The sequence below is a fragment of the Desmodus rotundus genome, chromosome 4 (genome assembly GCF_022682495.2).
Source record: "Desmodus rotundus isolate HL8 chromosome 4, HLdesRot8A.1, whole genome shotgun sequence".
In the NCBI taxonomy this organism is placed as follows: domain Eukaryota; kingdom Metazoa; phylum Chordata; class Mammalia; order Chiroptera; family Phyllostomidae; genus Desmodus; species Desmodus rotundus.
The window spans coordinates 125,765,025-125,777,039 of NC_071390.1; positions in this window are offsets into that span (position 1 = coordinate 125,765,025).

Consider the following 12,015-nt stretch of genomic DNA (forward strand, 5'->3'; position numbering starts at 1 on the left):
CAATCAGGACACATGCCTGGGTCATGGTTGAGGGAATGCAAGAGGCAACCAGTCAATGTTTCTTTCTCTTCCACATTGATTTTTTAAAAATATTTTATTTTATTTTATTAGAGAGAGGTGGAGGGAGAAAGAGAGGGAGAGAAACATCAATGTGCTGTTGCTCCCCACATGAGCCCCAGTGGCCTGCACCCCAGGCACGTACCTTGGGTGGGATTCAAACTGGTGACCTTTTGGTTTGCAGCCCACACTCAATCCACTGAGCTACACCAGCCAGGGCTCACAGCGATGTTTGTCTTCCTCTCTTTCTCCCTCCCTTTCCCTCTTTCTAACAATAAATAAATATAATATATAAGAAAAGAAAGAGTTTATATTTTCCCATTCAGAGTGGAAAAACCTCCAGATACTAAGTAGAATCTCTAAATGTGTATTGTTTCAGTAGTGGGGTAAAATTTACCCCCAAATAAAATGTTTTGTGTATGATTTAATTAACTTGATAGCAAGCTTCTAATGATTAAATTCCAAATATCTCCTTATTAGAACAAAGATCTTATATCTCTATTTTTTTTTAATCCAGCACCTATCCAGGTAAAGTGATAATGAAATGTTATGAGGTATTCAGGAAGGATCCAAGATGGCAGCAGAGAAGGTAAAAAGTACGCCCACATCCTCCTTGGACCAAACTGGAATTACAACCAAGATATAGAGCAATCAACCTGAATAACCAGCTGAAGACTAACTGAACAGAATTCTATCTTATAACCAAGGATTTACAAAAGAAGCCATATCGAGACTGATAAAAAGGTAGAGACATGAAAAGGGCTGACCCCTCTTCTACTGGCAGTGGGTGAGATTCTGGAGGGATATCTCAACTGCAAAGGTTGCCCCTGGGGAGCATGAGGTCTCAATCCCATGCCAGGCTCCTCAGCCTAGAGCACCAGAGCTAGGAAGGAGCACCTATGTAACATCCACTGTGAAAATCAGAGAGGATTCTATCTGCCAATGAGAGACAAGAGTCTTCTAGAGGTACAGCTGCCCTCTTAAAGGGCCCACCCACAAAATCTCATTTGAAGTCACTCACTTGGGCTCTGGTGGAAGGTGGGAGGAAGGGGATTAGAATCCTGTGAAGAGAGACTGGAGTTTGTGTCTCTGGGGAGAGAGCTGAAGGTATAGTTACAAAAATCCATGTGCTGAGGTCCTCTCCCAAACCAGAAACCATCTTTCTTGAGCAGAGAACTCCTCACCTTTCATCAGCCTGGGGGTATACAATCACCACACTCTCTGGACTTCCTGTTGCCCCACCCTGCAAATCTCACACCCTGCTGAGGAGTCAGCTGACTCAGCTATGGTGTAGACATCAGGGCAGACTCAGGGGCTGTCAGTGACTGAGTTGTGTGGCTTTGGAGCGGTCATTCATCCCACTTCCCCATGAACCTTACCCAACAACCCCTCAAGGGAGACCCACTAGCTCCACCCTCAGGAAGCTCACAGAATTGGTTGAGTGTGGTTGCAAATTAGGTGAAAAAATGAATGCTATGCTAAGTGAAATAAAGGAAAATGTACAGGGAACCAACAGTGATGGGAAGGAAACTGGGACTCAAATGAACGCTGTGGACCAGAAGGAAGAAAGGAACATCCAACCAGAAAAGAATGAAGAAAGAAGAATTCAAAAAAATGAGGAGAGGCTTAGGAACCTCCAGGACATCTTGAAACGTTCCAACATCCGAATTATAGGGGTGCCAGAAGGAGAAGAAGAAGAACAAAAAATTGAAAACTTATTTGAACAAATAATAAAGGAGAACTTCTCCAATCTGGCAAAGGAAATAGACTTCCAGGAAGTCCAGGAAGCTCAGAGAGTCCCAAAGAAGCTGGACCCAAGGAAGAACACAGCAAGGCACATGATAATTACATTACCCAAGATTAAAGATAAGGAGAGAATCTTAAAAGCAGCAAGAGAAAAGGAGATATTTACCTACCAAGGAGTTCCCATAAGACTGTCAGCTGACTTCTCAAAAGAGACCTTACAGGCAAGAAGGGGCTGGAAAGAAGTATTTGAAGTCATGAAGGGCAAGGACCTGCATCCAAGATTCCTGTATCCAGCAAAGCTTTCATTTAGAATGGAAGGGAAGATAAAGTGCTTCTCAGATAAAGTCTAGTTAAAGGAGTTCATCATCACCAAGCCATTATTATATGAAATGTTAAAGGGATTTATCTAAGAAAAAGAAGATAAAAAATATGAACAGTAAAAATGACAGCAAACTCACATTTATTAACAACCACACCTAAAACAAAAACAAAAGCAAACTAAGCAAACAACTAGAACAGGAACAGAATCATAGAAATGGGGATCACATGGAGGGTTATCAGCACGGGAGTGGGAGGGGGAGAAAGGGGGAAAAGGTACAGAGAATAAGTAGCATAAATGGTAGGTAGAAAATCGACAGGTGGAGGGTAAGAATAGTATAGGAAATGTAGAAGCCAAAGAACTTATAAGTATGACCAATGGACATAAACTTAAGGAGGGCAAGGTGGGTGGGAGGGAGTGTGCAGGTTGGAGGGGAATAAAGGGGGAAAATGGGACAACTGTAACAGCATAATCAATAAAATATATATAAAAAGAAGAAATTCATAGCAATATAGGCCAACCTCCTGAAGCAAGAAAAATCTCAAATATACAATCTAACCTTACACCAAAAAGAACTATTAAAAAAACAAATAAAGTTGAAAGTGAGTAGAAATAATAAATTAATAAATATTAGAGTGGAAATAAATGATATAGAGACTAAAAATATCTATATAAAATAGCAATGAATTCATCAGCTGGCTCTTTGAAAAAATAAACAAGATTGACAAATGTTTAATCAGACTCAGAAGAAAAAAAAACACAGGGTCCAAATAAATAATATCAGAAACAAACAATGAGAAGTAACAACAGACATAACAGAAATGAAAGAGTGATAAGAAAATACTACAAACAACTATATGACAACAAATTGGACAATCTGGAAGAAATGGATAAAATTAGGATGAATCAGAAAATCTGATTAGACTGATTACAACTAATAAAATTAAAGTAGTAATTAAAAACTCCCAACTAACAAAAGTCCGGGACCAGATGGCTTCACAGGTAAATTTTTCCATACATTCAAAGAACTAACATTTATCCTTCTTAAACTACTACAAAAAATCCAAGAGGAGTGAAGACTCCCAAGTTTATTTTATGATGCCAGCATTATCCTAATTCCAAAACAAGAGAAAAACACTGCAAAGAATTACAATTATAGGCTAATATTCCTGATGAACAGAGATGCTAAAATCCCCAACAAATATTAGCATACCATATACATCATCACATTAAAAAGATCATACACCATGATCAAGTGGGATTCATTATGGGGGTGCAAGGTAGGTACAGTATCTGCAAATCGCATACATCCCATAAATACTTATGTGATACATCCCATAAATAAAATGAGGGATAAAAACAACATGATCTTATCAATAGATGCAGAAAAAGCATTTGATAAAATACAGCACCCATTTATGCTAAAAATTCTCAGCAAAGTGAGAATAGCAGGAACATACCTCAATGTAATAAAGACTATGTATGACAAACCCACAACCAACATCATACTCTATGAGCAAATAAAAATACTGTTTCCCTTAAGATCTTAGTACTGGAAGTCCTAGCCACAATAATCCAGCAAGAAAAATAAATAAAATACATCTAAATGGGGAAAAAAAAACCCAGAATTAAAACTGTCATTATGTGTAGATGACATGATACTGTATATAGAGAACCCTAAGAGGTACCACCAAAAAACTATTAAAACTGGTAAACAAATTCAGTAAAGTAGCAGGATATAAAATTCATATCCAGAAATCAGTTAGATTTTTGTACACCAATAATGAACTATCAGAAAGGGAAACAAACAAAAATATCATTTACTATTGCATTAAAAATACGTACAAATAAATTTAATCAAGGATGTAAAAAAATCTGTACTCAGAAAAATTTAAGACATTAAAAAAGGAAATTGAAGATACAAATAAATAGAAGCATATATCATGTTCATAGTTAGTAAGAATTTATATCATTTAAATGTCTATACTATCCAAAGAAATCTATAGATTCAATACAATTCCTATCAGGCTACCAGTATCATATTTACAGAACTAGAACAAATATTCCAAAAATTTACACAGAACTACAAAACACCTTAAATTAGCAACAGTGATCTTTAGGGAAAAAAAAACAAAGTTGGAAGAACTATGCTACCTGATATCAAACTATACTACAAGGCCATCATAATCAAAACAGCATGGTACTGGTATAGAAATGAATAGAGATCAATGGAACAGAATAGAGAGCCCAGATATATACCCACACCTTTGTAGTCAGTTATATTTGACAAAGGAAGTAAGAACATACAAGGAGGTAAATACGGTCTATTCAATAAGTGGTATTGAGAAGATAGAACAGATGTGTGTAAAATAATGAAACTAGATCACCTTCTTACACCACATACAACAATAAACTCGAAATGATTAAAAACTTAAATGTAAGACTTGTAGCCACAAAAATCCTAGCAGAAAATATACTCAGTAAAATCTTGGACATTTCTGATAGCAATATTTTTTCCTGATATATCTCCTCAGACAAGGGAAAAAGAGTAAAAATAAACAAATGTAACTACAACAAACTAAAAAGTTTTTGCACCACAAAGGAAACTATCAATAAAAAGAAAAGACAGCCCACTGAATGGGAGATCATATTCCCCAATGATACATCTGATAAGGGGTTAATATTCAAAATTTATAAAGAACTTATACAACTCAACACCAAAACCAAAAATTCCAATTAAAAATGGGCCAGGGACTTGACTTGACACTTCTCTAAAGAGGACATATAGATGAACAATAGATATATGAAAAGATGCTCAACATAGCTAATCATTAGGAAATGTTGGGAACCGCCCTGCCTGGTTTCAGAGGCTGTAACCCCCATGGTTAAGGCTGAGTCAGAATTGGGACCATAAGCCACTAAGGAGACAAAGCTTGTCTCCCTGGCAGAAGTGCCACCTCTGCCCACTTCACCCTGCTTGGCCAGTTAGCCAATGACAGGTAAGAATCCTCAAGGGAGGATCAACCTAAGACAGGCTCTGGTCACGAAAGAGGCCTGCAGGGAAGGACTCGGGGGGCTGTGGAAAAAGGGGGTGATGGACCCTCGCCCCTCGGCTTTGAAATAGCCTGAGTCCTCATTCTGTCTGCAAGAAGTCTCCTAATCTCTTGGCTGCCTTACTTCCCTTGCCTGACTTAAGCCTGAAACAATGACAGAGGGCAGTGCAGTCCTGTGCTGGGAGGGCGGATTCCCTGGGGAATCAGGCCTAAGAAAAATACATACATTCCTGTGAAACCTACTTAATTTGTACCCTCAGTTTAAAAGATAAGGGTCCAGACCTGAGATGAGTCTGGCACCTAAAGTTTTATGGCCCTCTAACTAATTGGCTGTAACTCAGAATAAGCCCTCAAAGTTCTCTGTAAATCATGTATTGTTTAACCCTTACTGGCTGACAATGATTGATGAGCTTTATCTGTATTCCTCTGTGAATGAACCTAATAAAAGCCCCTGGAGAGAGAGGCTCTGGGCCCTTCTCCTTTGAGAGAAGCGGCCACCTTTCCTCCCCAAGCTGATCATGTCTTGGTAGTCTTTTTCTTCATCCGTGGTGGACCGGAGGGCTGCGTTAAAGCCCCCTGACAAGGAAAATGCAAATAAAACCACTATCAGTTATCACTTCACACCTGTCAGAACAGCTATCATAAACAGATCAACAAACAGCAAGTGTTGGGGATCACATGGGGAACCCTCCTGCACTGTTGGTAGAATGTAGATTAGTGCAGCCACAGTGGAAAATAGTACGGCATTTCCTCAGAACATTAAAAATGGAACTGCCTTATGACCCAACTAGTCCATTTCTGGGAATATATACAAAGAAATGCAAGAGACTAATTTAAAAGAATATATGCTTACAATGAGAGTTAAATAAAGAAAAGGACAAATAAATTACAAAAACATTGCAAGAAGAATGGGTAAATCAATTTGTCCATATAACCATGTAAGAAACTGAGTCGATTGTTAAATAAATTCCCGCAAAAACACTTCAGGTCCAGAGCAGAGGGGTTCCTGAACATGGTTTAACAATTTTTCAAGAATAGGCCATTTTAAATTTTCTCTTATGGAGGTAGGTAACCATATTACCAAAACATAATTTGGAAAGTACAAAAATGAAATTATAGGAAAATCACATTAATCTATAGGGCAAATAATAAATATTAGCATAACCTTTTCAGTTATGTATAATAAACTTCATGTATAAATCAGGGTTATTCCAGGAATTAAAGTTTAATATATTCAAAAATGCAGACTATTGTAACTGAATAAAAAAAATAAATTAATTTTAAAAAAAGAAACCATTAATATAACCTACAATACTAATAGGTCAAAGGACCTTTTTCTACATTCAATAAATGTAAAAAAAGCCCTTAGTAAAATTTAATATCACTTCATGAATTTTAGAAACTTATAGGATACTATGATTAAAAGGACCTTCCTTAACCTGACAAAAGGTATCTACAAAAAACAAACTTTTCTAAAGAATAGCTCCTTAAAGATATAAAAAAGAGCAAAATTAAACCACTTTGTCTACTCATGAATATGTGCCTAGTCAAATTATGAAAAGCAAACAATAGGATTTATCATCAAAAAGTGAGGATCCTGGTTAAATCTGAAGTTAAAGGAGGAAGTGATTGGTGATGATGTGATCTTCCAAGCTACCAGAAGTTTTCCAGTTCTAAAATGAAGGAAGGCTACCCAGATGTGCGCTTCACTGTTGGAGAACTTATCTATTTTAGCCTCGTACCAGTGCCCCTTGCCTCCTTTTACAGTGGAACCTCTCACTAGATGGATTATTTTGATTTTGTGGAGTTTCTGGCTCTATTTGTTTTCATATTCACAACAGATTTCCGAGGGAACTATAACCACTCCCATCACATGTAATGCATGCCCTCCCACCACACACATACACACAATTCCTGATAGGCCCATTTCCCTATCTATGTAGCTGTCCAGTGTAATCTTGTCTTTAATTTCTACCACAGAGTAATGAAAAGAACAGTATGTCATAGGCGGTTGATAAATGTCCATATTTAATTTCACTGTATACACCCTCCCTTTGACAAGGTCTTAAGACATGAGAGTTTTTGTTTCCTTATACGTGAAATATTTTTCTCATAGAATTATAAAGTTTATGTGAGATGTATATTAAATTCAGGTACAAAAACATTCAATCCAGTTTTTCTGCAATTTGAATCTATTTGGACTCCTAATTGAACAGTTTTGAAATAAATTCTAAGGCTTAGAAAATTTCTCTTATTAAACTGACAATGTTAATTATTTCCAAAAAACATATTAAAACATGATAATGTTAAAATAATGACACCTTTAACAGTTTATCACTGTTGTTTTGTTTTTATTATTGCTGTTGTTTTTGTTAATTTCTTATGGAATCAGGGAGTGAAATTCTGTTGGTAAGACAAAACTATTTTCCAGCTGTATTTTAAAACCTAGCTATATTTTATTTCAATAGGTATGAAAACTATATCAGACAATTTTGCTATTAATTAAATGTTAATTAAATAGTATTTTTAGAAATGTTAATAGCTAATCATAAATAAGTTATATGATTTTACTGTTTTAAGTTATTTTAAACAACATCTCAATGGGTCTTATGTTTTGCTAGTGCAATCGGTTTTACCTTTAATATACTTAGATTATTGTTTTAATTTATAATTGACATTGGCCATAACCTGGGAAGGTATTTCTTATTACATATGAAGGAAACTAGTGATTAGAGAATAGCCAAGGAATTTCCTATTACAAGCTGTGTGTGTTCATATTGGTTTTGTATAGTTGTGTATACCTATGTACACATGATTTGCTTTATGTCAAATATTTGTGTTAGATATATCCATTCATCTGTTACATATTTATGTAAGTACAACAATGTGTCTCAGTACCCAAGTATATCTAGGTGAACTTTATTTTTACTTCATTAACAAAATTATGAAAATTCTAATAATTTGGACTCCTCACAGCTAGTCAGCATTATCTGCTGCCGTCCACATGGGGGCAGCATATCTTAAAGCCAGATAAACTACTGCAAGGAAAAGAAGACAGAAATGAGATCAGGGTTTCACCTGGGCCTAAGTTTACAGCTGTTTCATGATACACAGACACTTGTATATTATAGTTGTGAAAATGCTTTTACAATTTCTTGTTGAATCCTCACCAATTTCTTACTCCTTAACTTGATTTTACGGATCAAGCTAATCAAGGTCAGGGAGTTGAGAGTTTTCTGACCGTTGGAAGCTTTGTAGTTATATCTCATTTCCACATATTTCACATTCCTCTACATTTTGGCTACAAAATAATAGTAATAAAATCATGGGCAGAAAATTCTTTAGATTTTTCTCTACTTCATTGTCATTAATTTGAGGTGCCACCTATACAGAAAGTGTTTACTAAGGGTAATGGAATTTAGAAAGCATTGTTAAAAAATATTAAAAAAGTAAAGGACACACGGACAATAATGGAGTGGGGGTGGAAATGGGAGGGAGGTGAGGAGGGCTGGGGGGTTGGGCTGGGGTGGTGGGAAAAGGCAGAAAGCTGTACTTTAATAATAATAATAATAAAATAAATAAATAAAGCTTGGTAGTGAAACCCCAAGGTGTTATTAGCTTTTTTTTCTATCTTATTTTATTTATTTTTATTGTTATTCCATTACAATTGTTCCAATTTTTCCCCCTCTGTCCTCCTCCACCCATCCCATCCCCCACTTCTACAGTCAATTCCCCCTCTGTTGTCCATGTCCCCGGCTCATTCATACCTGGCCTTTAGCTAGTCATTAGCTTTTGATTCTTGTTTTAACTTGTATCGCAGCTAAATGGAGAAATACATCGCTTGCACTTTTCCATTCCTTACACTCTATAATAAGCATCTCATGTCCCCTTTGGAAGACAAAAAAGTTTTCTGGCTTCATGTCTCTCCTAAATTCATTTGCATGGACACTCAAGTGCTTTTCCAAGAAATTTAAGCTGGAAGTACTAAACTCTTGAGTCTCGTCAGCTCCTGGGAATTTTTACCATCTTTTGGCTAAAAATATCACCAGTAAATAATCCTTCTATTCAAACCTCCAATGGTAGGAGCATTATGGATGCTGTGGTTATGTCAAAATCAAGGTAATGATGATTGCCATCAGTTCTAATTAAAAGAGCTCTAAAATATTCAAATTAATTGTTCTATGTAGCAATCATCTGTATAAGAGTGATTTTCTTATGGAACTCCAGGTTGAGAAGACAATCTACAGGTCATTTAAGAGAAAAAATAAAGAAACTTCTATTACTAATACACTTATTTCCTATGTAATAATGAAATCAACCTTATTACATATTTCCTATGCATATAATTATAGCTATCATACTTATCAACTCTTTTTTTTTTAGGGGCTGATTGCCTAGTCTGTTTATAGTCTTTTTATTCATCTTAGGGTTTTTTAAAAATTTTTATTGTTATTCAATTACAGTTGTATGCCTTTTCTCCCCATCCCTCCACCCCACTATCAACTCTTGAATCCATTTTCTTTTATGATCCAGAAAAAATATATTTCATCTGAGCCTGGAATCTGGCAGAATATTGGTGCAGAAGAATGATATTCTAAAGTTAGTACTTTGATATTTGCAAATCTGAAAAATACATTTGGGGAGAGTAATTTTTAAGTTAAATTTCAAGGTGACTGATTTTACTTTCACTTTTAATAATGAATTTCTAGTATTGCACTTGGTCACAAAAATATTGTCTATGATTTCTTAATTTGGAATATACTTACACTTTATTGTATTTTGGGATTATTATGCCTTCAACTTGGTAAATGTCTTACAAATAAATGAAAGGATTGCATTCACTGTAAGAAAGTCTTATATCAATTGTGTCAAGCACATTAATGATAATATTAAGACCCCTAATATCTTTGTTCTTATATGTTTCTTTATTTCACACTATAATTTTAGACTTAGCATTTTCTGTTCATTATTTGCTTTATATGACATATCACTTGGATATGTCATTCTGTTTTGTCATTAAAAATGCTCATTCTATGTGTTTTTGCTAACTTTTCTCTTTCTTCCCTTTCTCCTTTCCTTTCCTTTCCTTTCCTTTTCTTTCCTTTCCTTTCCTTCCTTCTTGTCCACTTTTTAAATTCATTTATTGCTCAAGATTGTTAACATTTGATTTAGTCTTAAAAAGTACTACAGTGGTACCTCGGTACTCGTCGTTAATTCATTCCAGAACTCATGAGGAGTGCCAAAACTGACAACCTTTGAACAATGAAGCATTTTCTCTTGCAGGGCAGTGTCATGCCTCTGCAGGTTCTAGCAAGTGTGACAAGTCCCGATCAAGCACCGAGAGCTGTAACATGTTTTTATCATCAAAGTGCGACGAGTACAGGGTTTGACAAGTTCTGAAGCCATGGGTACCGCCATATGATTGTATTTATTATTTAATTCAGTTTATTCTCCCATGTCAGTTGTAAATTTTAATATCTTTTATATTCCTGCCTATATATTTCTATAAAGTAAAAGTTTTTCAAGTTTATCAGGCATGTATAATGCCACACATCAGATAAAGTAGGTATTATCCTCCACAAGAGGAAATCCTTACTAGAACTTTACTTCTTTATTCATAGCTTTCTTTCACACAGCATGTGCAATGAGAACTTTAATGAGGTTTTTCCTTTCCACTTTCCCTCTCTTTCAACTCCTGGATTTTATTGGAAAACTTGAGGATTCCTGGTCATAGGTTATAATTAAATTATTCCTCAGGTCTTAAATTTAAAAAAAAATTTTAATTAGAAAAACTTATTTTTCTTTTTTCTTCAAACTTTACTAGCTTTCACATTCAGATTTACAACTATTATATATGCATGATGATGGCAACCAGTAAAGGACTTCAAAGTTATTTAATAAAGAATTTGATATATTTCTTTTTTCTATCTCTCAAGCTTTTCTTACTTTTCCTGTCCCCCTGGCTAATGTTCATCATTTGATGTGTATTTTTCCTATATCTATATATCTATATATCTATATATCTATATATATATATATATACCCAGATATACTTTAATATGTACTGTATTTTTTGGACTATACGACACACCGGACCACAAGACACACCTAGGTTTTAGAGGAGGAAAATAGGAAAAAAAAATTTTGAAGCAAAAAATATGGTCCTGCTTCTCCTGTGATCCCGCTCCACTGCCAACCCCCACCCCCACCCCACCGCCAGAGCAAGACGGGTAAGATACATTCAGACTATAAGACACACCCCACTTTCCTCCCAAATTTTGGGGGGAAAGTGCATCTTTATAGTCCGAAAAATATGGTATGTATGTCTGGGCTTTAGGTCAACTTGGCGAGAGTTGTCTAATGAGATGGTAGAGGTGAAAATCTCACTGGAGTGGATTCAGGGAGAAGAGAATCTGGAGATTGTGAATATAGTCAACACTTTCTAAGAGTTTGTTGTAAAGGAGCAGAGAAATGAAGTGATTGCTGGAGATTTTGATGGTAAAGAGATTTTTATAATTTGTTTTTGACACAGAAGAAATAATATTCATGAGATGAGGGAATTATTGTGGAGGAAAGAGGAAAATATTGGTGTAGTGATATTCTTGAAGAGTCAAAATATTGTATAGTAAGTGGGCATGGGAGACAGTACATCCACAGAAAAAGGTGAGAAGATCAGAAGGGATGGTTAGCATAGGTAGTTAGCTGGTTATTAATAAGAAATGAAGCAAAGAGAATCAGACAGTGAGATTAATAAACTGGGAAGCTGAATTGGATATTGGGCCTGCTTCATTAGGAAGTTACAGCATTTCATTAAGCTTGATTTACTATGAAGCTATAGAA